Source organism: Sus scrofa, chromosome 18 (genome assembly GCF_000003025.6).
Source record: "Sus scrofa isolate TJ Tabasco breed Duroc chromosome 18, Sscrofa11.1, whole genome shotgun sequence".
Lineage (NCBI taxonomy): Eukaryota > Metazoa > Chordata > Mammalia > Artiodactyla > Suidae > Sus > Sus scrofa.
In genome coordinates this window covers 47327903-47355384 of record NC_010460.4, presented here as the reverse complement: position 1 = coordinate 47355384, position 27482 = coordinate 47327903, and the positions used below count along the sequence as shown (strand labels likewise).

Here is a 27482-nt window from a genome sequence, read left to right as displayed (position 1 = left end):
GTACATGTGTTTAACGTTAGGAACTGCCAAATTGCTCTCTACATGGCTACGCCTTTTTATACCCCCACCAGCCGTCCCACCAGCCATGCCTGACAGCTCCACCAGCTCCATATCCAAGCCAGCGCACAGCAAGTTTCACCCATGCTGGTGGGTGTGGAGGCATATACGACGCTGTGGTTTCGTTTACAAGGTATGAGATCTGGGTCCTTCAACTTTCCACCTCTTACTCTTTCTATGGAACACAGGCGATACGATATAATGAAAGATCACTGGGTCTGTTTCTGGAGTCTTGAATTTTACCACCAACTTTGTCACCAAAAAGTTGCCTAATGCTGTAAAGACCAGCTATCCTGACCTCAATTGTTTCATATCCTCAAAGGGTTAAGTCAGGCCAAATGAAACTTACATTCTTGTTTTAAATAAAAATGAACACAAATGAGTTTTGTCAAAAGCAACAGATTCCTTTCATAATAGTTAAGCCTTATTTCTGCATAATGTCCCACAGCTGTCAAGGAGATTTTGTATAGATTCTATTTAATGCCAAATGATTTATTCTCTCTAAACACCACACATTAATGACAACAACCAGGAAGTTCCCATTGTGGCTAAGTGGTAACAAACCTGACTAGCATCCATGAGGATGAGGGTTCGATCCCTGGCCTCATTCAGTGGGTTAATGATCCCATGTTGCTGTGGCTGTGGTATAGGCTGGCAGCCGCAGCTCTGATTCAACCCTTAGCCTGCGAACTTCCACATGGCACATGTGCAGCCTTAAAAAGCAAAAAAAGGAGTTCCCGTCGTGGCGCAGTGGTTAACGAATCTGACTAGGAACCATGAGGTTGCAGGTTTGATCCCTGGCCTTGCTCAGTGGGTTAAGGATCTGGCGTTGCTGTGAGCTGTGGTGTAGGTTGCAGACACAGCTCGGATCTGGCGTTGCTGTGGCTGTGGTGTAGGCCAGCGGCTGCAGCTCCAATTCCACCCCTAGCCTGGGAACCCTCCATATGCCACAGGAGCGGCCCTAGAAGAGGCAAAAAGACAAAAAATAAATAAATTTTAAAAAGCAAAAAAAGGGGTGGGGAGAAGAACTCATCAAGAAAGGAGACTTGATTTAATGTACGGCTCCCTATTTTGCCTGGTGCTTCAAAGCCGCTCTGCCAAATCAGGGAACCTTAATGAATTCCCTCTCACAGTCATCTGAGCTTAATTCCAAATTGTACCCGTTTTAGAAATCTTGATGATTCAAAAAGCATAAATAATCCACTTTGGTCATTTATGTTTCACTCACTGAGCTTTAAATGCATCGAGTGACTCAAACAGCAAATCTACAGATAAACCTCACAGATCTCGCAATGCACGGAAACTAGGAAAATTCCAAATTAGTCCTCACGCTCTGGGTTCCCTCTCATTAGGCAAAAGTATGGTTAAAGGATAGGTGAGGGTACAGTGAGTGATAAAGGCAGGAACATATCACACATTCTTTATGAAGAACCTTGAGGAGTCAGAAGAAAGGGTCAATGGTGATCAAAGGAGGGGGCGCAGAATACATGGCAAGATACTAGTTTTCAATTCCAAAGAAGCATGTGATGAAAAAAATGCAAATAAAACATCTGGTGTTTGGAGGTATATGGGGGTGGGGGAACTACACTTTTTATCTTTAATTCCTGCCTGAACAAATTATATATTGCCCATCCGAGATACAGCTTACACTTAACAAAGGTTTCCCATATCTTGTTCTAAAGATATCTCAGAATACGCCAGCAGGAATAGAATAAGCCTTTTATTGCTGACAACAAAAAAAGACATAGGCTTCAGTGGGAGGTCTATTTCAAGAGGAGTGGGGAAAGTGGAGTCGCAACTGAAAAAAGATTGTATTACATATGAAAAATATACACAATGTACTTCCAAGGGCCTTTTACCTACTGGGGAAGTGGCAAAGAATCCACCTGCCATCAACTGAGCTGGTCATCAACCTTTCCTCAGTCACCAATCTCTTTAAAATCTAATGAGAGGTATGGTCCAGTCTTTCCAGAAAAGCAATTCCAGGGCTTTGCCCAGCCCCAAGAGGGCTGGCTCATGAAGGCCTTCCATGCAGCTTTAGGGTTTAGGGATCCTAGGTTTAGCAGAAGGATCCCTGATTAAATAAATTCACCAATGAGATTTCTGCTAACAATAATTCAAATATGACCTATAGCCAAAAAGAGGAAGATAGACCTCTCCTAATCTAAATCCCAAATACTTACATGGTAGACTCTGACGATGAGTTTTGTAAATTCCCCAAATTATTTCACATTCTCACAGGAAGCACATGTTCAGAGGTACAAAGTGAGCTGCGGAAATGCTCCCAGAAATCCATCCCCAACCACTGCTGAGACGCATGAGCAGTTATCTGAGTGGGTGGTGTCAATGCCGCCCGTTTCTAGAATAGGTCTAGTCTAAAAGGAGAACTTCCTTATGGGGCACAGAGGGAGCAGAGCCAAGGGCTAGCAAAAATGGATGTGCGCAGGCTGATAAATGAGACATCGAGAACTAGAGGTGAACAAGAAGGGCAGTTTGGGAATTCTGGGTTGTACGCCGAGGGTCTGGCTGTGGTAGGTAGAATAAGGGCCCCCAAATGTATCCACATTCTAATCCCCAGAACCAGTGAATGCTACCTTATACAGCAAAAAGGACTTCCCAAAGATAGGAAGTTACAGCCCTGGAGTTTCCGGCGTGGCTCAGTGGTTATCGAACCTGACTAGTATCCATGAGGTTGCAGGTTCAATCCCTGGCCTCGATCAGTGGGTTAAGGATCCAGCATTGCCATGAGCTGTGGTGTAGGTCACAGACAAGGCTCAGATCTGGTGTTGCTGTGGCTGTGGCTCCCATTCGACCCCTAGGCTGGGAACCTCCATATGCTGCAGGTGCGACCCTAAAAAGACCAAAAAAAAAAAAAAAAAAAAAGTTACAGCCCTGGAACTGGATTGATTGTCCAGGATTATCCACCTGGTCCAATGTAATCACAGAGTCCTCATAAGAGAGAAGCAGGTGAGGAGAGTTAGTAGAACGCAAAGTAATGAGACGTGATGATGGAAAAGGGGATATGATGTGGGACCATGAGCCAAGGGATGCAGGAAGCCTCTAGAAGTCAGAGACAACACATAAGTGGATTTCCCACAAGAGACTCCAGGAAGAGCGCAGCTCTGCTGATAACCTTGATTTTAGACTTCTGACCTCCAGGACTTTAAGGAAATAAGTTTGTATAACTTTGAGCCACTGAACCTGTGGCTTAACATAATACAATTTGTTACAGCAACAAAAGGAAGTTAACACCTTGTCTGCTTATCTTTTTTTTTAAGGGGTTAGGAAATGAAGTATGAAACTGCAGCACAGAGAAAGGGCATCTTCTGATGAACAGCAAACACCTCCATCCACAAGCCTAAGAACAGTTCAGATAGGGCCCTGAACCAGTAACACACGGGGATGTTATGTGGAATAATGGAAGACCTTAACCTTGGAGTTAGAAAGTCGGAGTTGTCACCTTTGCTCTTCCATGTACAGCTATGTGCCACCAGGCAAGTACAATCTCTCTGGATCTCGGTGACTGATCTTTTTTTCTTCTGGTTGTGCCCATGGCCTGTGGAAGTTCCCAGGCCAGGGATCGAACCCATACCATAGCAGTGACCTGAGTCGCTACAGAGATAAGGCCAGGTCCTTACCCTGCTGTGCCTCAAGAGAACTCCAAGAGTGACTGATCTTAAAACTAGATTACATGAATTATAAGGTCTCCTTAACACAGGCTGGAGGACTTCCCCTATGGACTAGGACTAACCAGCGGTCAGTTTTCCCATTAACTGGTTCTTCCATGTCTCACCCTCATCCTTGTGCCAGCCTATAACGCTGGCACACAACCTTAAGGAGGTTATGTCATTTGCCCTCCTTCCCTGGGATGTGAATGCAGGCTTGTCTGCCTGGAGGCCTCTTCCTTATCCTGCCTTTCCTGGTCAAGGTGCACACTGTGGGCCCATGGACCTGAGACAGATGGGAACACAAGAGCAGGGGACCACCAGCCCAAACCCGGCTCACCAACATGCTAGAGGAGATTTTTAAAAAGTGGGGCGGGGAAAGACCAAAGTGCCTTTCAGTTAAGCATTTTAAATGCTAGAACATAAAAACACACTTTCTTGGATCCTTTTTTTCTCTTCTTTTCTTTTTTGGCTGCCCTGTGGCATATGGAGTTCTCAGGCTAGGGATCAGATCCCAGCTGTAGTTGTAACCTGAGCCAGAGCTGTGGGCTGGATCCTTAACCCACTGTGCAGGGCTGGGGATCGAACCTGTGTCCTAGCTGCCAATTGCACTGCACCACAGTGAGAACTCCCGGGATCACTTTTTAAAACAAACAAACAAACAAATTTTCACGAACACACCCTACTGTTTTTCGAGGCAGAAGCCTCGGTTACAAACCAGGGAGGCTTCCCTCCTTCACGTCCCAGCTCCACACTGGGACTGCACTGCTTTGGCAACTCCACTCCTCACGGTTCAGGGGAGGAGCAGGGAGAGGCTGCTGCCCAAAATAGTTTAATAAGGCCAGCAGTGATTCAGGGAGTAATAACAGGCCCGGCAGGCAGCAGCCTGCAGCATGGGGCCCCTGCTGAGAGGGGGTTTCGAAGCTCAAGGTTAAAAGGGAGATGAGAGAGGCTGCTGCACTACACGTGCTCAGGGAGGAAAAAGATCATTAGCATCACCTGCAATTCCCTGAAAAGGGAGGCGAGCCCGGGGCAATTCAGCTCGACCATTTATTAACGCGGCCCCGGAGTTCAAAAGCAACAGACCCGTGAAGGTGAAAAGCAACACGCTCTCTCTCAATGGGTGAGACGGGAAAATGTTTCGCATGTTATGCAAAAGAAAGACCATTGGTTTTGCCACGATTTATTTAAAATTCCAGTTTAGGCACGTATTTGCAGACGCTCCCAGTTCTTTTTTTTTTTTTTTTTTCATACTTATTCTTTATTTTGTTACATCGACAACCTAGTCTTTGCCCCGTACTCTCCTGATTTATAACCATATTGAATCAATGATTCTGCCAAAAAAACAATAAAGGAGTACATTCTTTTTTTTTTTTTTTGCTATTTCTTGGGCCGCTCCCGCGGCATATGGAGGTTCCCAGGCTAGGGGTCGAATCGGAGCTGTAGCCACCGGCCTACGCCAGAGCCACAGCAACGCTGGATCCGAGCCGCGTCTGCAACCTACACCACAGCTCATGGCAATGCCAGATCCTTAACCCACTGAGCAAGGGCAGGGACCGAACCCGCAACCTCATGGTTCCTAGTTGGATTCGTTAACCACTGCGCCACAACGGGAACTCCCAATTTTTATTTTTTTTTTTTATTTATTATTTTTTTTTAATTTTATTTTCCCACTGTACAGCAAGGGGGTCAGGTTATCCTTACATGTATACATTACAATTACAGTTTTTCCCCCACCATTTCTTCTGTTGCAAACGCTCCCAGTTCTTATCCAAGGTCAATGTTTATACAATTAGTGGAGAAAAGAAACAGATGGGAAATTCATAAAGTTAATGGTTTTGTGCTATTAAAATGTGGAATCTCAGCCAAAGATGCAGAAGTATATACATGAGGGTTATAAACGGCAAAAATAGAAAGGGTAAAATAAATTTTAAGGTTTGTAGGCAGGACAACTGATTTCGTCTATAAATAGCTCCATGGATAAACTGATAAAAGCAACGTTTAAGAGAAGGAAGGGACAGACTGTGATGGAGCGGATGCGAAAAGGCAGATTCTACGCGGGGCTGCTCTAAAACAAGAGGCCGAAAGTCAGTTTTTCTCAGCTAGAATCAAAAGCAAGTGGAAGCAATAGAAAATACGGTGATGTAAGAGCAGGTTTTTAAGTGTAAAAAGTTCAATCTCACCTTTTTTTTTTTTTTTTTTTTTCGTCTTTTGCCCTCTTAGGGCTGCACCCGCGGCACATGGAGGCTAGGGGTCTAATCGAATCGGAGCTGTAGCCACCCACCTGCTCCAGAGCCGCAGCAACTCAGGATCCAAGCCTCCTCTTCGACCTACACCACAGCTCAGGGCAACACAATGCCAGATCCCTAACCCACTGAGCGAGACCAGGGATTGACCCCACAACCTCATGGTTCAGTCGGATTCATTTCTGCTGTGCCACGATGGGAATTCCCAATCTCACCCTTTCAATGCGGGCCTCATTTGAAAAACAGTATCAATGATCTCAATAAATTTTTATTCAAATACTAGACAAACACAGCATGCGCATCACTGATCTTACTGACAAGTAAGTGAGAAGTAATTATCTTTTCATTATATTCCTCTCATGTGTCTGAGTTGGAAGCTTTAATGACTCAAAACTGCATTCAGTGAATCAAAAACAATAGGGTATAACAATATAAATGAAATGAAGACTGCGCTCAAAAAACAGCAACAAGAATAAAATACCTTCATCAATTATTAGAATATAAGTACCTGCTGCGCCCAAATGGAAAACAATCCTCATATAACCTGTGCTTTATCAAAAACCTGTATCTTTGCCCCAAACCACTGAGGAATGGTGTGACCTGTGGTTTTCAAGAAGCCTGTGTCTTCTCAAACTCAGATTAGAAATTAGGAGGGACAATCCAGAAAAACTTAGCATAACTATTCAAACGGCTCCATCTCTTAAATAAAGACTGTAAGACTGAGTTTTCCGTGCAGCTTACCTTTATTATTTATTATGTATTTATTTATTTATTTGCTTTTTAGGGCCGCACCTGCAGCAGATGGAGGTTCCCAGGCTAGCGGTAAAATCAGAGCTGTAGCTGCCAGCCTATGCCACAGCCACATGAGATCCAAACCATGTCTGTGACCTACACCACAGCTCATGGCAACGCCAGATCCTTAACCCACTGAGCAAGGCTAGGGATCGAACTGGTATCCCCACGGATACTAACTAGAAAGGTTCGTTATCACTGAGCTACAACAGGAACTCCCTCCATGCAGCTTATCTTTAAATGAATCTTTTCTAGAAATATTTCACCCTCAAGAAATAACATAATGACCATCAGCTGCACTTCCTTTATAAATTCTATTCCTTGGTGCAGAGTTCAACCACCCTGACCTTTGGCAATGGGCAGGTGGAAAATCCAGAAATTACAATTTTGCCAAAATACCTTCTGCCTGGGAGACTTAATTATCCCCACTAGACAGATCTCATTTCAAGATAAGGTATGATCTTGAAAACTGTATACAGTCATTGGGAAGTGACTTACAAGAACCTTATAGTGATTCTCTTCAAAGAATTTTTAGTTTTGTTTTTGATTTTTAGAGTTTTGGCTGTACCCATGGCATGTGGAAGTTTCTGAGCCAGGAATGGAACCAGCAGTGACAATGCCAAATCCATAACCCACTGAGCCACCAGGGAATTCCTGTGAATTTCTATTTCTTTTAAAAAAAAAAGTTTTTATTATAATTGAGTTAGTGTTCTGTCTCTACTTATTTTTGAAAAGTATGTACAAGGTTGCTCATCACGAAGCCATCTGTACCAGTATAAACTCTGGAAAATGCAGAGAATTGGTTAAATAAATTATTGTATATCTAGACATTAACCTGCAAGACATCCATTAAAAACCATAAAACGAGCATAAGGGAGACTGTTTTTCTATCTTAAGAATCATAGGAAGATGGCTTGTGGCAGAGCAGATTAAGGATCTGGCATTGCCGAAGCTGTGGCACTGGTCACACCTGAGGCAGCAAGTCTGATCCCTGGCCTGGGAACTTCCATGTGCCACAGATGTGACAAAAAATACACATATGTATAGAATCACAAGAAGTTGCCAAAATAATGCAGAGTGGTCAGTGTACCCTTCCGCTAGCTCCTACCAATGACAACACACTATTATAACTACAGTCAAAACACAGAAATAAACACTGGCACAATACAATGAACTAGACTACCGCGTTTACTTGCATTTCACCAGTTTTTACCTGCACTCGTTTGGTGTGCATGGGTACTGTGTATTGCTCTATAAAACTTTATCACATGTACATACATTCATGTAAGCACCTCCTCAACCAAACTCGGAACTGTTACACATCACAAAGGAATCAAGAGAGCATTCTGCAGTGCTAGAACGTACTATAATACCTTGATCTGGGGGGTGGTTATGCTGTGCATGTAAGATTTATACAGCTTAGAATATAAGTTATGCCTGAATTTATTTATTTATTTGTCTTTTTAGGGCCCCATCTGCGGCACATGGATGCCCCGAGGCTAGGAGTCAAATCAGAGCTATAGCCACCAGCCTACGCAACAGCCACACCAGGTCCAAGCTGCATCTGTGACCTACACCACAGCTCATGGCAACGCTGGATCCTTAACCCACAGAGCGAGGCCAGGGATCGAACCTGCGTCCTCGTGGATACTAGTCAGATTTGTTTCTGCTGAGCCACCACAGGAACTCCGTGATGCCTGATTTTAAAAAGAATGATGGCGTTCCCCTGGTGGCCTAGCAGTTCGTGAGTTATAGCATTGCCACTGCTGTGGCTCAGGTTTCACTCCTGACCCAGGAACTTCCTCGTACTGTGGACACGGCCAAAAAATTATAGACAGACAGACAGGGCAAGAGAGAGAGAGGGAGGGAGGAGGATGACGAAGCTCAGCTGGCTGACATGGACACGTGCTCAAGACAGATCAGGTTTTTTAAAAAGTCATCGAACAGTATTCATAGGATACTGCGTAATCATCTGTAGCTGTGTGCCCAGACAGAGAAATCCAGAACCGCCAGAATTTAATAGTCTTCTAAAAATTCTGTTTCATTTTTCTGATGTTTACTTTGCAGTAAGTGAGAATTATTTTAACCATGCAGGGTGAAGGCCCGATCATAAACAGAATGCATATTCTCAAGGAAGACATCTTTTTTTGTGTTTTTTATCACCACTGAATCCCTTCCGAGGTTTGTCTGGCTGAAAAGGTAGCTTTAAAATCGCCAATAAAATCATTTCTATCGCTCTCCTAAAACACAGCATCACCAGCTTTATGGTTCTCGTAAAAGATGAACTGGAACCTCTGCTTGAAGCTCGGGGCCTTAGAACAGGTGTGCATTTTTCAAAGGAAGTTGAGACATGAGTACAAATTATGTTCGGGGCTGACTTTTCCTCTCACAATTCACACACACACACACACACACACACACACACAAATTCTCCCAATACAAGCTTTAATGATCACGGATCCTGTGCTAAAAAGATGCACAAAGGTTCCTGGGTCTTCAAGAGGCACGTGACAAAGATCCTGTTCTTAACAAGGTCCCAATACCCCAGGCCACATTCTTATACCATCAGGAAGCCGAGCGTCCTGGGCACAGACGGGAGGCAATAGCCCCTCTGTCTCTCGGAGCGGGAAGGTAGAAGGATTCTAGACAAGGAGGGACCCTGGATCTGGGCCCTGAAAACCCAGGGAAAAAAGAGAGAGTCATTCCCATCAGAGAGACTGCCTGCCGGCCCAGGAACCTCAAGGACCTGCTGGAGGACACGTCTGGTCAGGACAGGGAAGAAGTGAAGGGACATGATTCTAGAAACAACCTTGAACACCACGCTAACAGTGCCTAATGGACTGCATTATCCTATATGCAGTAGGAAATTCAAGGATTTGTTTTGTTTTTGTTTTTTTACTTTTTTAGGGCCACACCCAAGGCATATGGAGATTCCCAGGCTAGGGGTTGAACTGGAGCTGTAACCACTGGCCTATGCCACAGCCACAGTCACGCAGGATCCAAGCCGCGTCTGCGACCGACACCACAGCTCACGGCAACAATGGATCCTTAACCCACTGAGCGAGGGCAGGGATTGAACCCGCAACCTCATGGTTCCTAGTCGGATTCCTTTCCACTGTGCCACAACAGGAACTTCCAGAAATCCAAGGGTTTTTAAGCAGAGGATTAGACTGGTGATAGCATCGAAGGCGAGCTAAAATAAAGAGAATGGAGAAGGAAGAGAAAACTTACTGAGCTCTTAACAGTAGATACCAGGTGAAAACTAATGAGACCCTGAATAAGGACAGCAGCAGCAGTGATAAGAGAAGGATACTCAGTAACAAATTTTATGTGTTGCAGCAACATGAGTGGAACTAGAGAGTCTCATACCAAGTGAAGTAAGTCAGAAAGACAAATACCGTATGAGGTATGTGAGGAATCTAAAATATGGCACAAATGAACCTATCCACAGAACAGAAACAGACTCACGGACATAGAGAACAGATTTGTGGTTGCCAAAGGCGAGGGGGACAGGGTGGGATGGACTGGGAGTCTGGGGTAAGTAGATGCAAACTATGACATTTAGAATGGATAAGCAATGAGGTCCTGCTGTACAGCACAGGGAACTATATCCAATCACTTGGGATAGAACATGAGAGAAGATAATGTAAGAAAAAAAATGTTTATCTATGTATAACTGGGTCACTTTGCTGTAGAGCAGAAATTGACAGAACACTGTAAATCAACTATAATAAAAGAATTTAAATAAATAGGTTTTATTTATATTTTTTCAAACTGCATAAATGGTGTCCTGCTTTAAGTAACCCACAACTTGATACCTTTATTCAACACTATTCTTGAGATTTACTTACAGTGACATATGTATTTCTAGGTCTTTCATTTGAACTGCTCCATAGAATGTAGTTGAATAAATACACAATTATTCATCTGTATCTTGTTCCTGGACACTGAGGTTGCTTCCAGATCTTTGCTCAAACGAACACAGAGCAGGGAACAGAGCGCACATACTTCCCAGTACACGTGGAAGAGACTCACAAATCTGGAAAGAGACCCACTGGTTGATGAAGCTGTAAGAGGTGGACATCTTAAACCTAAGACCCTCCTTCCAAATTATTCTCTACAGTGGTTGTTCCAAATGCTGGTCCCAACAATAAAGTATGAATTTCTATCCTACATGACCTTGCCCAGAGCTGCCAGAGTCAGACGGTCTACTTGGAACAAATCTATGAGCGTAGAATGGATATTCTTCTTCTGGTTTCATATTATGTTTCCAAGCTCTAGAGCTACTTCCAAAGGATAACCTATGACTTAGGATACAGGTAAAAAAGGGAGAGAAAGGCAAACTATGGTGTGTCCTGCTTCGGCAACAGGAATAGAAATATCTCTTAGAAACTGTGAAAAACTCACCAATAGCAGCCTGAGGAAACAAGGGCTTACTTGCCATGTTAAAAAAAAAAAAATCCCAAAGAAGGTATGACAGATTTTTTATAAAGAACCAGCATCTTTCTGTCCTGGATTCCATCGTCATCTCTGCAGGGTCCAAGATGGCTTCTGGAACTCTAGTCGTCATTCAGATTTGAAGGCCAGAAGAAGGAAAGAGAAATGGGGAAAAAGGGCATATTTCCTGGCTGAAGGAGGTGTCTGCTTTCCCTAGAAGTCCTACCCAATATTCCTAAGTGACACTTGTTGGCCAGATGTTAGTCATGTGGCTCTACCTAGCTGCAGGGAAGGCTGGATAATGAGGTTTTCTTGCTATCTGTGTGTTTTGAGCTAATGTGCAGAGAAAAAAAAAAGGATTCTGTTACTAAGGGGAAAATATACAACAGGAGGCAACATTCTTTGCCGCAGGAAATGATATGATTACTCAAGATAGAGAACACCAGAAAAGATGAGAAGAAAGAAAATGGAGCTCAAGAGATAGTGGTCAGTGTAGACACAGACGTAAGAATTGTCAGCATACAGGTAACAGGTGAAATCAGAGACATGACTAAGTCCCAGGCAACATCACTGCTCAAGAAACAGAGACCTCGTGAAATGACTGCACCAGCAAAGCTGAGATGGAAGAGGAAGAAAGAGGAAAAATCAATGAATGAAATCAAGATGTGGAGAATATCTAAAGAAAAAAAAAGCAAGTTGGTGATCATAATTGAAGGAGGCAAAGTCTTTCAGCTGAAGAGGTAGCTGTAGAAGCTACTAGTAACTGCCTGCCCATAAGCACTCTCCTTGTGCTCCATTGCTAACGGAATTCCAGTTTTGTTCAGCTACCGAAAAGTTATGTGGTTGAGGGGTGCCTGGGCTCCTCCCCAACCCCAGAATCTAAACCTTGACAATTCTGAACCTCCCAGATAATCCCCTTCCCCTGCCATTGACTGGCTTAGGCCAGGGCCTGTGATATGATCCTGGCCAACAGACAGGACAAGTTTGGAGAGAAAATAAAGTTAATGTGCTATAAACAACAGAGAGGAAAGACTAAAGAAACTGGGTCCTTGATGATGCCATCAAGCCACAAATTAAGCAACTCCAGAACTGTCTGCCTTCCAGACATCTTTGATGGAACCTCTGATTGAAGCCTCTTCCGTTCAGGTTTTCTGTTATTTGGAACCAAAGCAGTGCAACTGATAAAACAGGCGATAGTATCAAAAGTTATAGACAGGCCAGGATGGGACGAGGCGACCTTGGGAAACAGGATTGAGGTTGGGATGACATAGTTCCATAAAAAACTCTGGGGAGAATTTCTTCCTAGCTCCCTCTGTTGCTGGATAAAACGAGGGCAAGTTCAAACGCAGACAGAGAAGGTGTGAAAGAGAAGCTGTACCCTGAAGAGAACAATAAAGGCTGGAAAGAGCTGCGGAAGAAAGTGGGAAAGGGTGTAAACTTCGGATCAGCACAAAGACTTCCAAGTAACATCATTCTGTCAACCTCAAACCATCCATTTGTATGGGAGTCAGGAATCAGTTGCACGGTGAGTACAGAGGTGGAAGCAGACCGCTGGGTTGATTCAGAGCTGGAGAAAGAGATGGGTACTTCTCTTAGAGGATCAAAGGGGTGCAGAGATGACTGGTACCAGGGCAGAGAGAGGTGGGGAAGGAAAGGCCAGGCAGAAAACTGGGTGGGAATCCAGGGAGTAAATTCAGAGTCTGAAGGGGTTGGTGTTGCTATTGCCGCTCAGTGGTAATAAACCCGACTATTATCCATGAGGACGCAGGTTCGATCCCCAGCCTCCCTCAGTGGGTTAAGGATCTGGTGTTGCCATGAGCTGAGGTGTAAGTCACAGATGTGGCTTGGTTGCTGTGGCTGTGGCATAGGCTCCAATTCGATTCCTAGCCTGGGCACCTCTATATGCTGTGGGTGCAGCCCTAAAAAGCAAAAAAAGAAAGAAAGAGCAGGTTGAGTGAGAGAGGCAGACGGGAGAGAGAAGGGCTCTGGCCAAGAGAAGGGTCTTCTCAGAAGGAAGAGTTGGGGGGGGAGGGGTGGGCTGCTGAGCAGAGATGGAAGGTTGCTGAAACCTGGGAGATGACGGGCAGTGAATGAGAATGTCAGATTAGCACCCCCCCCCCACCTTGGACCACACAAGCCAGGAGCTCGAAGGAACAGCTGCCCACTGAGAGCTCACACCTCCCAGACCACTCAAAGTTTCTTCATTTTTCTGCACCCTTCTGCAGAAAAATGATCCAAAGATTCCTTAAGAAGGAGAACTCTACCAGCATAAGCAATGATTTCAGACACATAACCTTTTACATATGCAGATAAAATGCGGGCCCTGAACTCTGCGGAGATCCTGCAAGACCTGATCTATGATTAGATAACTCCTTGTAACTGGATCGTCCTTCCCTTTTTTTTTTGGTCTGTCTTTCCTAGGACCTCACCGCAGCATATGGAGGTTCCCAGGCTAGGGGTCTAAACAGAACTGTAGCCACCAGCCTACACCACAGCCACAGCAATGCCAGATCCAAGCCACATCTTTGACCTACACCACAGCTCATGGCAATGCCAGATCCTTAACCCACTGAGCAAGGCCAGGAATCAAACCCACAACCTCATGGTTCCTAGTTGGACTCGTTAACCACTGAGCCACAACGGGAACTCCTCCTTCTTTTCAATTTAGACGTGCCCTTGAGGAATAAAATAAGAAAAGTGGAGACAAATCAATTGCATGTAACATACATCTTAAAGTTTCTGCTTCCAGCATTTCCCCTTTTCCTTTCTTCCCACCACCACCTGCCAGGTTCAGGGAGCAATGACTGCTTCTTGCCTTGATGACTTCAATAGCTCCGACCCAGCTTGCCAACCGCGGGGCTCTCCCTGCTCAAACATCCACATGCAGTTTCCAGATTAACGCTCCTCCTGGAGAGTCCCACCGATCACATCACCCCGCCTGCAAAGGTCTGCAGTGACTCATCGTTGCCGGAGCACTGACTTTCAAGTCTGGCTCTGACAGCCCCTACATCCCATGAGATGGGCCAAGGTGCTTCCATTACAAAAATCAAATGACGCAAACTGCTCTCGAATTGCAGAAAGAAAAAAAAAGATGTAATAGATATCTTTCCATTTTAAGTTTCTTCCCTTCCCATTTTCATAACTTTTGGCATCAATTCTCATCTGTCTTTATGAGCATCTAGTAAGAAGAGAGATCTAATCTAACATAAAATATTTAGTTCATTGAAATGCAGCACATTTCATCACATGGAATTCGTCTATGTGCAAAACTTGTGAACAACTGATATACAAAATAAAGACCAACCACGTGGTGGGGGCATTCAAGGCTCTCCCCAAACTTCCTTTCCTACTTTCTCACACTTCACTCCACTGACTGAAACTGCAAAGCAGCCAGACTGGCTTCACAGTGATTCGTATCCACACCTGTCTCTCTAACGACCCAAAGCTGTATCTTGCTCACATTCCTCTATGTCACCTGTTACACAACCAGAAGGAATAAGGTTTGTCCTGCAGGCCCAGGGCTTGTCTGCACATACTTTGGGTACCAGCAGAAAGGTGTGCCGAGTCCATCTGATCCAAGTCACCTTCGCTTAAAAATCTCAAGAGGTTCTTTTATGGAACTTCATAAAGAACATAATGATTTGAAAAGAACAGAAAGCAAACAATATGGAAAAAATTATAGCACATTTGCTAAAGAGTTGATCTCGGTATAGACATTCTTACAGACAACAAATACAACAAATACGCAGTTCTCAATAAAGCTAAGAGGCATCCATCCTGACCACAGCATAAAGTCCACTTGCGGCTGAGGACAACTAGACCCACGACTGTCCAGCCCTATCCAGACACTATACTCCTTTCTTTTCCTGGATTTATAATTTATAATGGGACAGGGAAGAGATTCTGTCCCCGGATAACCCACATATTCCACACCGATAGCCTCAGAAGACGAACAGCTTTGTATCAGGTCTCATCCACTTGACGAGAGAGAATGCAGAGTCCCTGTGATGTGAAATGAAGACAAACGCAAAATACAAACATCTGTGTTTCTATGTTAATGGCCAACTTTTTTTTTCCTGTTAGGCGCAAGTCTTAAGTCCCTTTTCTGAAACGTTTGAGGCCAGAAATATTTAGAATTTTTTTGCTGTTTTTAATTTTATTTTTCTTGTATTTATTTATTTTTCCACTGTACGGCATGGGGACCAAGTTACACACACATGTATACATACTTTTTCCTCCCATTGTTGTGTTGCAATGTACGTATCTAGACATAGTTCTCAATGCCACACAGCAGGATCTCATTGTAAATCCATTCCAAGAGCAATAGTTTGCATCCATTAACCCCAAGCTCCCAATCCCTCCCTCTGTTTTTAATTTTAGAAAGATAATATGGTACATATATCCTATAATAACAGCTCCAGCAGGACCTGGAGCAGCATCTGAGAGTTAAATGCATTAATATTTTGTAACAAAATGTATGAACGCTCCTATTAATTCAAATAAAGCCCCCAAATAGCTCCATGTCAGTTCAGGTCAGATGTAGCCATTAAAGGAGCTACCAAAAAAAATAAAAGGCATTCCCCTTGTGGCTCAGTGGGTTATGGACCCAGCATTGTCTCTGTGGGGATGTGGGTTCAATCCCTAGCCCCGCTCAGTGGGTTAAGGATCTGGTGTTGCTGTGAGCTGAAGTGTAGGTCACAGTGGAGGCTTGGATCCCGCATTGCTGTGGCTGTGGCATAGGCCAGCAGCTGCAGCTCCAATTCAACTCCTAGCCTGGGAACTTCCATATGCTGTTGATGCAGCTGGCTGGATAAAAGAAAAGAAAACAAAACACAAAAAACCTTGCTACTATTCAGATTTCACAACTGTGGTAAGAGACCGAATTATAAATAACTGTGCAATGCTGAAACTTAGGGAGGGACCATGCTATCACTCCTTCAGCAAAGATAAGATGCTACGGCACCACCTGCCTAGAAGGGCCGTCTTCTCTGTGGCTCACAAGCCAGAATAAACTTCCGGGTAAGACATAACCTCAGAAAGTCTTCCCCCGTAACTTACCCAATTTCTTCAACTTACTGGCCATGTGAAGTCCTGCATATCACTAATTCCAAGTCAGAGTCTATCCCAGGTATGGCCCTCTGGCACTAGATAGTATGGCAGCCCAGGGGTATGCAAGTTAACCAAGTTATGCCACTTCCAGAGTTCCTGTTGTGGTTCAGTGGTAACGCATCCAACCAATATCCATGAGGACATGGGTTTGATCCCTGGCCTCACTCAGTGGGTTAAGGATTCAGCATTGCCACGAGCTGTGGTGTAGGTCCCAGACGTTGCTCGGATCTAGCGTGGCTATGGCTGTGGTGTAGGCCAGGCAGCTGTGGCTCGGATCTCACCCCTAGCCTGGAAACTTTCATATGCCAAAGGTGCAGCCCTAAAAAGCAAAAAAAAAAAGTTATGCCACTTCCCCGGCTGTGCTCATGCAGCCCATGCGTGGTGCTCTCTAGCGATATTCACACTGAGGAATCTGACCCTCTGCTTCTAGCTCTGGGTCAGACCATAGCAAATCACAGCACGGTTGAACAACACAAGAATGCTCATGACATAGGGGCAGCTTTACATATCTGCTGATTAACTTTGTGTAGGGTTAAAGAAAAAGACAGGAAACATTTCGGTCTGTTCATTCAGTCATTTCATTCCAAAACAAAAGTCACATAGAAGCTTCCCAGCTTCTAAATTGAGCCTCTCTGCCCAAAGGTGCCGAAGTAGGAGGGCAGGTCCACTCAGGACATTCCTGGGACCCAGTTTCTTGGCCCTCTTGGAGCTGGTGCTTCATAACAGCAAGCTCATCATCATCAAGTTTAAAAAACAACAGGAAGTAAGCAAAAATGGGCCAGAAAAAAAGGGGGGGCATATGCATACCCAGAGATGTGCATTAAGTTGTCTGAGTACACATTTTTTGAAGTGCATAACCACAGAAAACAGCTGAAGGCTATAAAAACACTTATCAAACTGTTTATGTCAGATTTGTCCCATTACATGTCAGTTTGCATTTCCAGTGATTAGGTTTCAGCATAACAAGGCACACCTGTATTTGGCTTCGTGTGGCGGAAACACTGCCCAGTGTGAAGAAACAAAAACACAAACCAAGCTCAATTCTTCTCTGAGCAAGATCTCCTCCCAGGCTCCCTCTAGACTTCTCTGAAGTCTTCAGTTTTACAACTGAGAAAACAGAATCTTTTTTCTCTTATCAATAAATAGTAAAAGTTACATGCTCACTGTCTTTTGATCTTTATGAATTCCTTAAATTGCTGGGGTTGGAACTGAGATTTTCCAGGCACCCTGAACCATGTGGTCTGTTCCTTCTGGGAAACCTGTCTGTAGTGATACCTAAAAATGCCATTATGTCCCTTCATCCTCACCCCCACCTTCACTCCTGCAACAAAGCATAAACTCACACCTAGAAATTAACCATCTCAAATCTTTTCTCCACAGCGTCTATATTTGTTTTTGCGGAATATTCTAGTGACCGAAATAAGAGCACACTTAAGAACTCCATTAAACTCCATAAGCTCAGGGTTAACACTGTAACTCTACATCCCTGCATATCTCCAAGGAAGCCCCTCTAACATTAGAGCCATGCTAAGAAACAGATGCAATTTTGAAAGAAATCAGTCAAGTAGGACTTAATAAAATGGAAATTGTGACTCTAAGACGAGCTCTCATGTTCCTGATGATCACGTCGTCTTCACGATGACACCACTAAACTGCGATGGACTACTGAAAATGTCACTACCCACAATAAATGTGATAAACACATGCGACTTCAGCGGATCCATTCGGAATCTTCCTTGACATGTATCACTGTACTCCCGGGAAGTCAGTTTAAGAAGTTTACCTTGTGTTTCAAGTTAAACACCAACTAGAAGAGACAGTAACAGTTAAAATAGGAATCCTGGAGTTTCGGAATTCCTGTCATGGCTCAGCGGTTAACAAACCCAACTAGCATCCATGAGGACATGGGTTCAATCCCCGGCTCCGATCAGTGGGTTAGGGATCTGGCGTTGCCATGAGATGAGGTGTGTGTCTTAGATACGGCTCAGAGGTCAAAATAGCCATGGCCGAGTTATTTGATAGACCCCACCTAGGCATTATTTGATAATAGACAGAAGGAAATCCCCTGTATTTCGAATCTAGCACCACTTCTCACTCGCCTGATAATCCTTTCCTCCTTCAAGCAACTCTTCTCTTTTCCAGGCTAAACATCGCCATTGCCTTCATTCATCTGCCCCCAACACGGTTTCCGGTCCCTTCTCCATCCTCATCATTCCCTCAAGGACAGATTCCATTGTGAGCACCTGCTCTGACCGTCCAACAGTGTCCTGCATCCATTCATTCAGCAAAGGCTTAGCGAGCACCAGGTATGATTCTTGGAACTGGGGATACGCCATGGACAAAGCCACTGTCTCCTGAAGCTTTAGCCCCTCATCTTGCACCCAGACCAATGATCAACACAAATTCTTCACCAAGTATTTGCTGAGAATGTCCCTAGTGAAATACAGTCCCTGAATTTAAGCACAATGATTTCAAATGTGATTTCATTGTGTTGAAAGTGGTACCCTCAGATCTGGTGAAAGGATTCCTGGCAGCAAGAGAAAAGGAAAAACCAGAAGTATGCATAAGATTTTGAAAAGCTGAGTAGACTGGAGTTTCTCTGCACCTCACTGTGTAGCTCAAGGAAGCAACTACATTCATCCCAATGTAAGATGTAAGATGTTCACTGTCCATAAGATGTTCAAATTGGAGTTCCCTTTGTGGCTCCGTGGATCAAAAACCCGACATAGTGTCTGTGAGGAAGTGGGTTCGATCCTGGCCTTGCTCAGTGGGTTAAGGATCCTGAGGTGCTGTGAGCTGTGGTGTAGGTTGCAGATGCAGCTCAGATCTGGTGTTGCCATGGCTGTGGTGTAGGTCTACAGCTCCGATTCTACCCCTAGCCTGGGAACGTCCACATGTTGCACATGCGGCCATTAAAAAAAAAATTATGACTACACTTTGTTCAAAAATGCAGTTACTGCATTTCAGAGAGATGCAAGACACAGATCATGCATATTTGGTGTCTTAGTACTTGTTACAATTACTACTGCTATGCAATAAATCACATTAGCAACTTTAAACAACTTTTTTATTTGGCTCATAATTGGGGGGGGGGTCAAGAACTTAGGAAAGGCTTGGGTGGGAGGTTCTGGTTCAGGGTCTCTCAATGCCTGCAATCAGATGCCAGGGGAGGCTGGGGTCATCTGAAGGCCAAACTGGATGGGTGTTCAGATGGTTCCCTCACAAAGCCAGTAGCTGATGCTGGCTGTCAGCTGGGACCTTGGCTGGGGTTGTTCACTGGAGCACCTATGCATGGCTTCTCCAGCATGGGAATCTCAGGGCAGTCATATTTCTATATAGCAGATGGCTTTCCCATAACTAATATCCCAAGAGAAGCCAGCAAAAGTTGCATGCGTTTTATGACATACTGTTAGAGGCCATGAAGTGTCATTTCTGCCATATTCTACTGGCTGAAGCAGTCACAAGCCAGCTCATATTAAAGAAGAGGGTACACAGACCCCCATCTAGCAATGTGAAGAGATTTCTGGCCTTTTTTTTTTTTCTTTGTCTTTTCGCCTTTTCTAGGACCGCTCCCGTGGCATATGGAGGTTCCCAGGCTAGGGGTTGAGTCGGAGCTGCAGCCGCCGGCCTACACCAGAGCCACAGCAACACAGGATCTGAGCCTCGTCTGCGACCTACACCACAGCTCACGGCAACGCCAGATCCTTAACTCACTGAGCAAGGTCAGGGATCGAACCCGCAACCTCATGGTTCCTAGTCGGATTCATTAACCACTGCGCCATGACAGGAACTCCATTTCTGGCTTTTAAAAAAAAAAAAACTGCCTCAGTTCTTAAAGGAGTAAGTTTCAATTATTTAAAAATGTGGTTAGGGGAGTTCCCATGATGGCTCAGCAGAAATGAATCTGACTAGCATACATGAGGACGCAGGTTTGATTCCTGGCCTCGCTCGGTGGGTTAAGGATCTGGCGTTGCCATGAGCTGTGGTGTAGGCTGCAGACAAGGCTCGGATCCCACGTTGCAGTGGCTATGGTGTACGCCAGCAGCTATAGCTCCAATGTGACCCCTAGCTTGGGACTCTCCAAAGGCCATGAGTGCAGCCCTAAAAAAGCAAAAAATAAAAATGTGGTTAGGTAGACTGCTGCATTCTAAATGAGTCATTACCGAGGGAATATCATCCGTGATTTTGTTCAGTCCAAATATCTTCTTTTGTTAAATAAGCTAAGCTTAACTAACTGATTAGAACAGCTTGCGGACTTTGGACTCTTAGGCAACAAAAGGCCACACAAGCATAGGAGTCCTGCCCATTTCTCAACGGGAAGCTCCGGGGCCACCTTACCTGCTCCAGGTGGTAGTGATTTCTCCCTCCACTGCTCTGCCGAGGTCACTTTTCATCATACACTTTGGACTGGTGAGTTAGAGCAGCTGGTGCAGGTGGGGGGTGGGTGATGAGAGAGAGAAAAACAGACTCCTTCTACATCATTAGCTTTGAGAGGATAAGAATTGTCTCCTTTTTTTTCTCTTTTCTTTTTCTTTTTCTTTATAGGGCATATGGAAGTTCCCACGCTAGGGGTTGAATCAAAGCTGCAGCTTCTGGCCTATACCACAGCCACACCAGATCCAAGCCACATCTGCAAACCTAAGCCACAGGTTACTGCAAGCCTGATCCTTAACCCACTGAGCAAGGCCAGGGATCAAACCCGCATCCTCAAGGACACTATCTAAGGTTCTTAACCTGCTGAGCCACAATGGGAACTCTAAGAATGGTCCTAATTCTTTCTCTTTCCCACAGAACTCAGCAGGCATCCAAGAAAGGTCTGCTGTTGGGCTTGTGCTCAAAGTAAAAAAGCTGAGCTTACAGTTCCCGATTCTTGCTCCATTCATAGCTTTCAAACGCTGAAATCAAGAAGACAAACTGTACCTTCGAAAGCTGGGCTGCTGAGTTCTAGGGAGACTCAGAGCCGTTCAAGGACAAAGACACGAGCTCGCCATCCCTGATGATGCTCAAGTCAAGGTGTTTAGAGAAGATTGAAACATCGGATGCAGGAGTTCCTGTCGTGGCCCAGTGGAAACGAATCTGACTAGGAACCATGAGGTTGCGGGTTCGATCCCTGGCCTCGCTCAGTGGGTTAAGGATCCAGTGTTGCCGTGAGCTGCGGTGTAGGTTGCAGACAAGGCTTGGATACCGAGTTGCTGTGGCTGTGGTGTGGGCCGACCCCTAGCCTGAGAATCAGAGCTGCAGCTGCTGGGCACAGCCACAGTCACAGCCATGTGTGGTCCAAAACGCATCTTCGACCTACACCACGGCTCACGGCAACGCCAGACCCTTAGGATCTTTAACCCACTAAGCGAGACCAGGGATTGAACCCACATCTTCATGGATCCTAGTCAGGTTCATCAGGTTCATTACTGCTGAGCCATGACGGAAACTCCCTAGGCATCACTATTTCTGAGTAGACAGCAGAATATGTCCTCATGTGAAACAAAGGATATTTTATTTAGTTTATTTTATTGTCTTTTGGCCATTTCTTGGGCCACTCCCGCGGCATATGGAGGTTCCCAGGCTAGGGGTCGAATGAGAGCTGGAGCCCCCGGCCCACGCCAGAGCCACAGCAACGCGGGATCCGAGCCGCATCTGCAACCTACACCACAGCTCACGGCAACACCGGATCGTTAACCCACTGCAAGGGCAGGGACCAAACCCGCAACCTCATGGTTCCTAATAGGATTCATGAAGCACTGCGCCACGACGGGAACTCCCAAAGGATATTTTAAAACACAATGTGAACATTAAAAATAAGCTACAAGCTAAACCATGACCTGAACACAAGTCAGGCACCACATCCTGTGTTGGGTGTTGGTGATTTGACAGTGGACAGGTAACAGCCCCAAAGAACTCCATCCACTCCTGGTGTGTCGTAGACTATAGCTTTAAGAATAACAAGGAATGTTTTAAAAATCCAATGTTCACTCACTTCTGAATCCATTACTGGAAACCAGAGATGGAAGTTTAAAAACCTATCAAATACCATACAGCGCACTCACTAACCTGCAGAGAAAACCCCCTGGGCCAGAGCCAGCAGCAGGCTCAGGTCAAGAGAATCTTCGTCTCCAACCAGCTGCCAGAGACACAGGCAAACAGAAAACTCAAGTGGTTTCAAGTCTGGGAATGTAGCCTTAAAAAAAAAAAAGTTTTCAGAGAAGATAAGGCAGCTTTTTTCAAATATTTGAAGTGTTGCTGCATAGAAAACACCAGACGCATTCTACTTCAGAAGGTAGACCCAAGGTTTAAGGGCAAAAATTAAAACAAGTAGATTTATCTTATCATAAAAAAAAAAAAGACCTTTCTAACAATCTGATAGCTCATAGCTGGAGCGGATTTCGGGAAATGGTGCTAAATTCCCTTATCACTCAGGAAACGTTTAGAACCTAAATGACGTCTGTCTGCAAAGTTGTGTACATTACAGAATCTGACGACGGCCTGGATGATAATTTAAGATCCCTCCTTCCAACCCTAAGATTCTATTATTCATTTTTGGAAGAGGAAGTCTCCATCTTTCTCTGAGTAGATAATCCCCAGGTTACCTATTAAAAGTCTTGGGATGCTTAATTCTACATCTTTACCTGGGTATTTGTCTGCCGAAGCCAACACTGAAGCTAGTTAGTTTCACTGAGCCCGTCATCAAGGGTGGGGAAGGGGTCAGAAGCATCTTCTTTGGACAGGCATACGGGAGAGACTCTGGGGATAAAAGCTTTCCTGAGATGTGTGTACAAAGTATATGGACGCAGGGAGTACCCACTGTTGCTCAGCAGTAATGAACCCAACCAGTATCCATGAGGATGTGGGTTCCATCCCTGGCCTCGGTCAGTGGGTTAAGGATCTGGCAGTGCCATGAGCTGCAGTGTAGGTCACAGGTGCAACATGGATCTGGCGTTGCTGTGGCTGTGGTGTAGGCCAGCAACTGCAGCTCTGATTCAACCCCTAGCCCGGGAATTTCCATATGCTGTAGGCAGAGCCTTAAAAAAAAAAAAAAAGGTATATGGATGAAACAAAACAAAACAAAGACAACCAAAAAACCCCAAAGGATATGGTTTCATACGATTCAGCAAAGGAGACCAGTTATTCCAAATGGCGAAGCTGACGGAAGAGTACTTAATTGAGCAATACTCAGAAGGAGGTTTTAGACCTGACTTTCATGATCTGCCAATGACTTACCAAAAGACTCCACAAGTCGTGGTTTCTCTAGGCTGTTACTTCTTTATTTCTGCTTTGTCAGTTTCATGGTCCCACATACATTCTCCTCATGAAAACATCATGAGTCACCTCACTGCACTAGGGAGAATTAACGTTAGCAGTTTACTGTGAATCCGCCTAGAATATATTGGTCTGTTTATTTACACATTAATGGACTATTTTACATACTGTTGCATTAATATGTCCTGTAGTCTTTAGTTAAAAAACATTCTGGCTATCTTTCCACAATAGGTCACAGAGACCTACAACACGGCTTCACACTATTCATCATACACTAAGTTCCATCAATTCTAGGACATGCTTTTCCCCACGTTTTAGCATCTCTAATATTAGGTGTGTCTCACATTTAATGGCCATCAGCGTTTACTTGGCAGCCTGTTTTTCTTCCTTGCTGGTGCATTTTCTTTCTTAGTACTTCAGACATCAGCGATGGTCCTTACAGTGGAGAGTCTTTGATTCAGTGATACCACGGGCTTATTTGAGGTCATCAAGCCACTTTTGGTGATGGTGTTCGCCACACACCCTCTAGTTATCCCCTGTCGGACTCCCTCATGCCCAGCCATGGTGGGGAGTTCCAAGTAGGGCAGATTCGGGCGGGCAGCTCCCACCGCAGGAAATACAGGTGTCTCCCTTGCTCTTCAGGGCCTTCTCTGAAGCTGGGCCCCAGCTCAGCCCAAAGGCAAGGGCAGCCAGAAGTGTGGGAGCATTAAAGGCCAAGGTTATAACCTCAATCAACCAGGGGACTATGGGGGCAGTGTACCCATGCTCTAGCATCCTAGCTTTCCAAAGGAGGAATCTGGGAGCAGAATCGAGCCCCTACTGCCTACAATTTCAGTCTTCCTAACACACTCTTTTTTTGTTTTCTTTTAGAGCCGCACCTGAGACATATGTAAGTTCCCAGGCTAAGGGTCAAATTGGACCTGCAGCTGCCAGCTTATACCACAGCCACGGCAACACCAATCCCAGCCGTATCCACGACCTAGGCCACAGTTTGTGGCAACATGGGGTCTTTAACCCACTGAGCAAGGCCAAGCATTGAACCCGCATCCTCCAGGACACTATGTCAGGTTCTTAACCTGCTGAGCCACAGTGGGAATTCCCATAACACACTCTCATATTGGCTTTTCGTCCCTCCCTGCCATTCTCACGGCTCCCTCACTCTGCTTCCTGGGGTCCTTTCCAAATAAACTACCTGCACTCAACTCCCTGCTTCAGGCTATGCTCTCAGGAGAACCCCAACTAACACAGTGGTCATTTAGGTTATTTCTAGGTCTCAACTTCTTAGTCCGCAAAGTGAGAAAATGGAACTAAAGTCTCTTGCGGTTTCTATGTTCTAAGACTCCAGCCGAAGATCTGCTTTCATACATCCCAACGAGGGTGATTTCTTCAACCTAGAGCCGCAAACTGCCTTTTCTCCCTGCCGCTCAGGGATCTATCACACCAACAAGCTCTGATATTACAAGACTAAATCATTCAACTCTACGGTAAATATAGGACCAGGCCTTTCAAGTGGGACAAAGAGGAAGCGGGGACCTTTGAGAGATGCCATAGCTGGTGGGTGCTACGCTTCAAAATGATGGTAACGACATTAATGAACTCACTGAGTGACAAGTCCTTATCACAGGGACACAGCCCCAGCTGGAGAGTCCGGTCTTCTTGATCTACTTAAGCAGCCCCCAGTTTTCCAGGACTCTGGCTCCAAAAGTATGTTTGTACATCAACTGCTTGATATGTGCAATTAATTTTTCCCACAGAAATGGTTAGGTTCCCAAGGCAGGCCATTAATAATATTTACTCTATAAAAGCTCTAAGCACCAGGATAAAAGTTCTGGAGAAAGTATGTAACTTGACCACACACATTTATTTACCAGAGAAAATACTGAGGGAAGCAATCAAGGCTCCAGGAACAAATATTCCCCCATGGCAACACACACCGACAAAGACACAGACACACACCAACACACATACTGGTAAAAGGGGATTTCTCGAGAATCAAAATGTCTCCACTGATATTCACGTAGGTCCTTATAAGTCTTGATATCAAGATAGATTAAAAAAATTAAGCTCACCAAAACTCTCAGAGGCTAAAGCAGAAACAACGGAGTTACACATGCAAAGCCTGTAAAACTTCGTGTTCAAGGATATGAGTAAAAGGACAGAAAGAGGGCCATTCAGAACAAGTTTGCTCAGAATTAAAGTGCTTATGTAATCTGGAACTCAGATCAACACACAGGACGTTTTAAAGTCAAGGCTCAACAGCTCAACGTCAAGTTGCAAAATCACAAGAGACCAAACGAGTTGAAAAAAAAAATTCGCTTCATATTTATCTAAAGCTAAGCCTTAAACCTTACTTAACAGATCAAAGTTGCATGTACATGAAATTGTATCAAAGCCCCACAACTAATACTGGTTCATTTAATAGTGAAATCCACCCCCCCATAAAAAGAAAGATTCCCCTAATATTTGCAAATCACCTATTTCATAAGGAGTTAATACACAAAATATATACAGAACTCATACAACTCAACTGCAAAAAAAAAAACAAAAAACACTCCAATCACAAGTGCGCAGGGTACCTATATAGATATTCTTCCAAAAAAGACATAGAAATGGCCAACAGGCACATGAAGAGATGCTCAACATCACTAACCATCAGGGAAGCATAAATCAAAACCACAAGGGGATATCACTCCCATCTGTCAGAATGGCTATTATCAAAAAGACGAGATATATTATCAAAAATACCAAGTCTTGGCGAGGATGTGGGGACATAGGAACCTTCGTTGTGCCCAGTCAGTAGAGCTGAATATTGGTGCAGCCACTATGGAGAACTATGGAAGTTTCTCAACAAATTAAAAACAGAACTACCATATAAGATCCAGCCATTCCATTTGTGGGTATTTATTAAAAAAAAAAAAAAGAATGCTAATTTAGAAAGATACGTGCATTCCCAAGTTCAGAGCAAGCACTGTTTCCAACAGCCAAGATATGGGAACAACCTAACTGTCCACTGATAGATGAATGGATAAAGAAAACACCATATATGTATACAAAGCAGTATTATTCAGTCATAAAAATGAAGGAAATCTTGTCATTTGCAGCAAGTGGCATTATGCTTAGTGGAATAAGTCTGACAGAGAAAGACAAATACTGTATGAACTCATATGTGGAATTAAAAAAAAAAAAGATGAGTCCCTGGACATAGAGAACAGATTGGCAGGTGCCAGAGATGGGGAGGGGTGGGAAAAATGGGTGAAGGGGGTCAAAGGTACAAAATTCTTTCTAGTTATAAAATAAATGAGTTTGGGGAGGTAACATACAGCATGGTAACTACAGTTAATAATACTGTACTGCATATTTGAACATTGCTAAGAGAGTAAATCTTAAGAATTATCAAAAAGAAAGAAAATAACTCTTCTAACACCAGTTACTGATGATTGTGGCCTCAGGGTATAGAAAGCAGGAGAAAAATGAAGAAATGTGGGGTGTGGAAATAACTGTCAAAGAAATCAATCAAAACCTCATGCAGGAAGTTCCTGCTGTGGCTCAGCAGTAACGAGCCCCACTAGTATCCATAAGGATGTGGGTTTGAACCCTGGCCTCCCTCAGTGGGTTAAGGATCCAGTGGTGCTATAAGCTGTGGTGTAGGTCACAGATGCAGCTTGGATCTGCTCTTGCTGTGGCTCTGGTGTAGGCCGGCAGCTGTAGCTCTGATTCGACCCCTAGCCTGGGAACTTTCATAGGCCACAGGTGTGGCCCAAAAAAGCCAAAGGCCCAACATAAGGGGATCCACAGGTGATCTGTTTTCAACTTTCCTAAAAATAAAAATGCCTTTAAATAAAAGCAACTCCCTGCTCAAATGCAAAGTAAATCAATAGTTACTTTTTCAATTGTGCATAGAGGATTCATATTTAACTTCGCA

General features: G+C 44.4%; 1 protein-coding gene across 4 annotated transcripts in view; it reads right to left on the bottom strand.

Moving 5' to 3' along the window:
* Positions 1 to 27482, bottom strand: part of OSBPL3 (oxysterol binding protein like 3) — a 192946-nt gene that overhangs the window by 135864 nt on the left and 29600 nt on the right. Inside the window, exon 1 of one of the 4 annotated variants that reach the window (XM_021079018.1) lies at positions 23522 to 26620. The exons of 2 other annotated variants lie outside the window; for them this stretch is intronic. The gene's annotated coding sequence lies outside the window, so the exon portion shown is untranslated. Of the gene's footprint in view, positions 1 to 2240; positions 2765 to 23521; positions 26621 to 27482 lie in introns of those variants that run through there. One more of the 4 variants, XM_021079015.1, reaches the window with a different exon arrangement.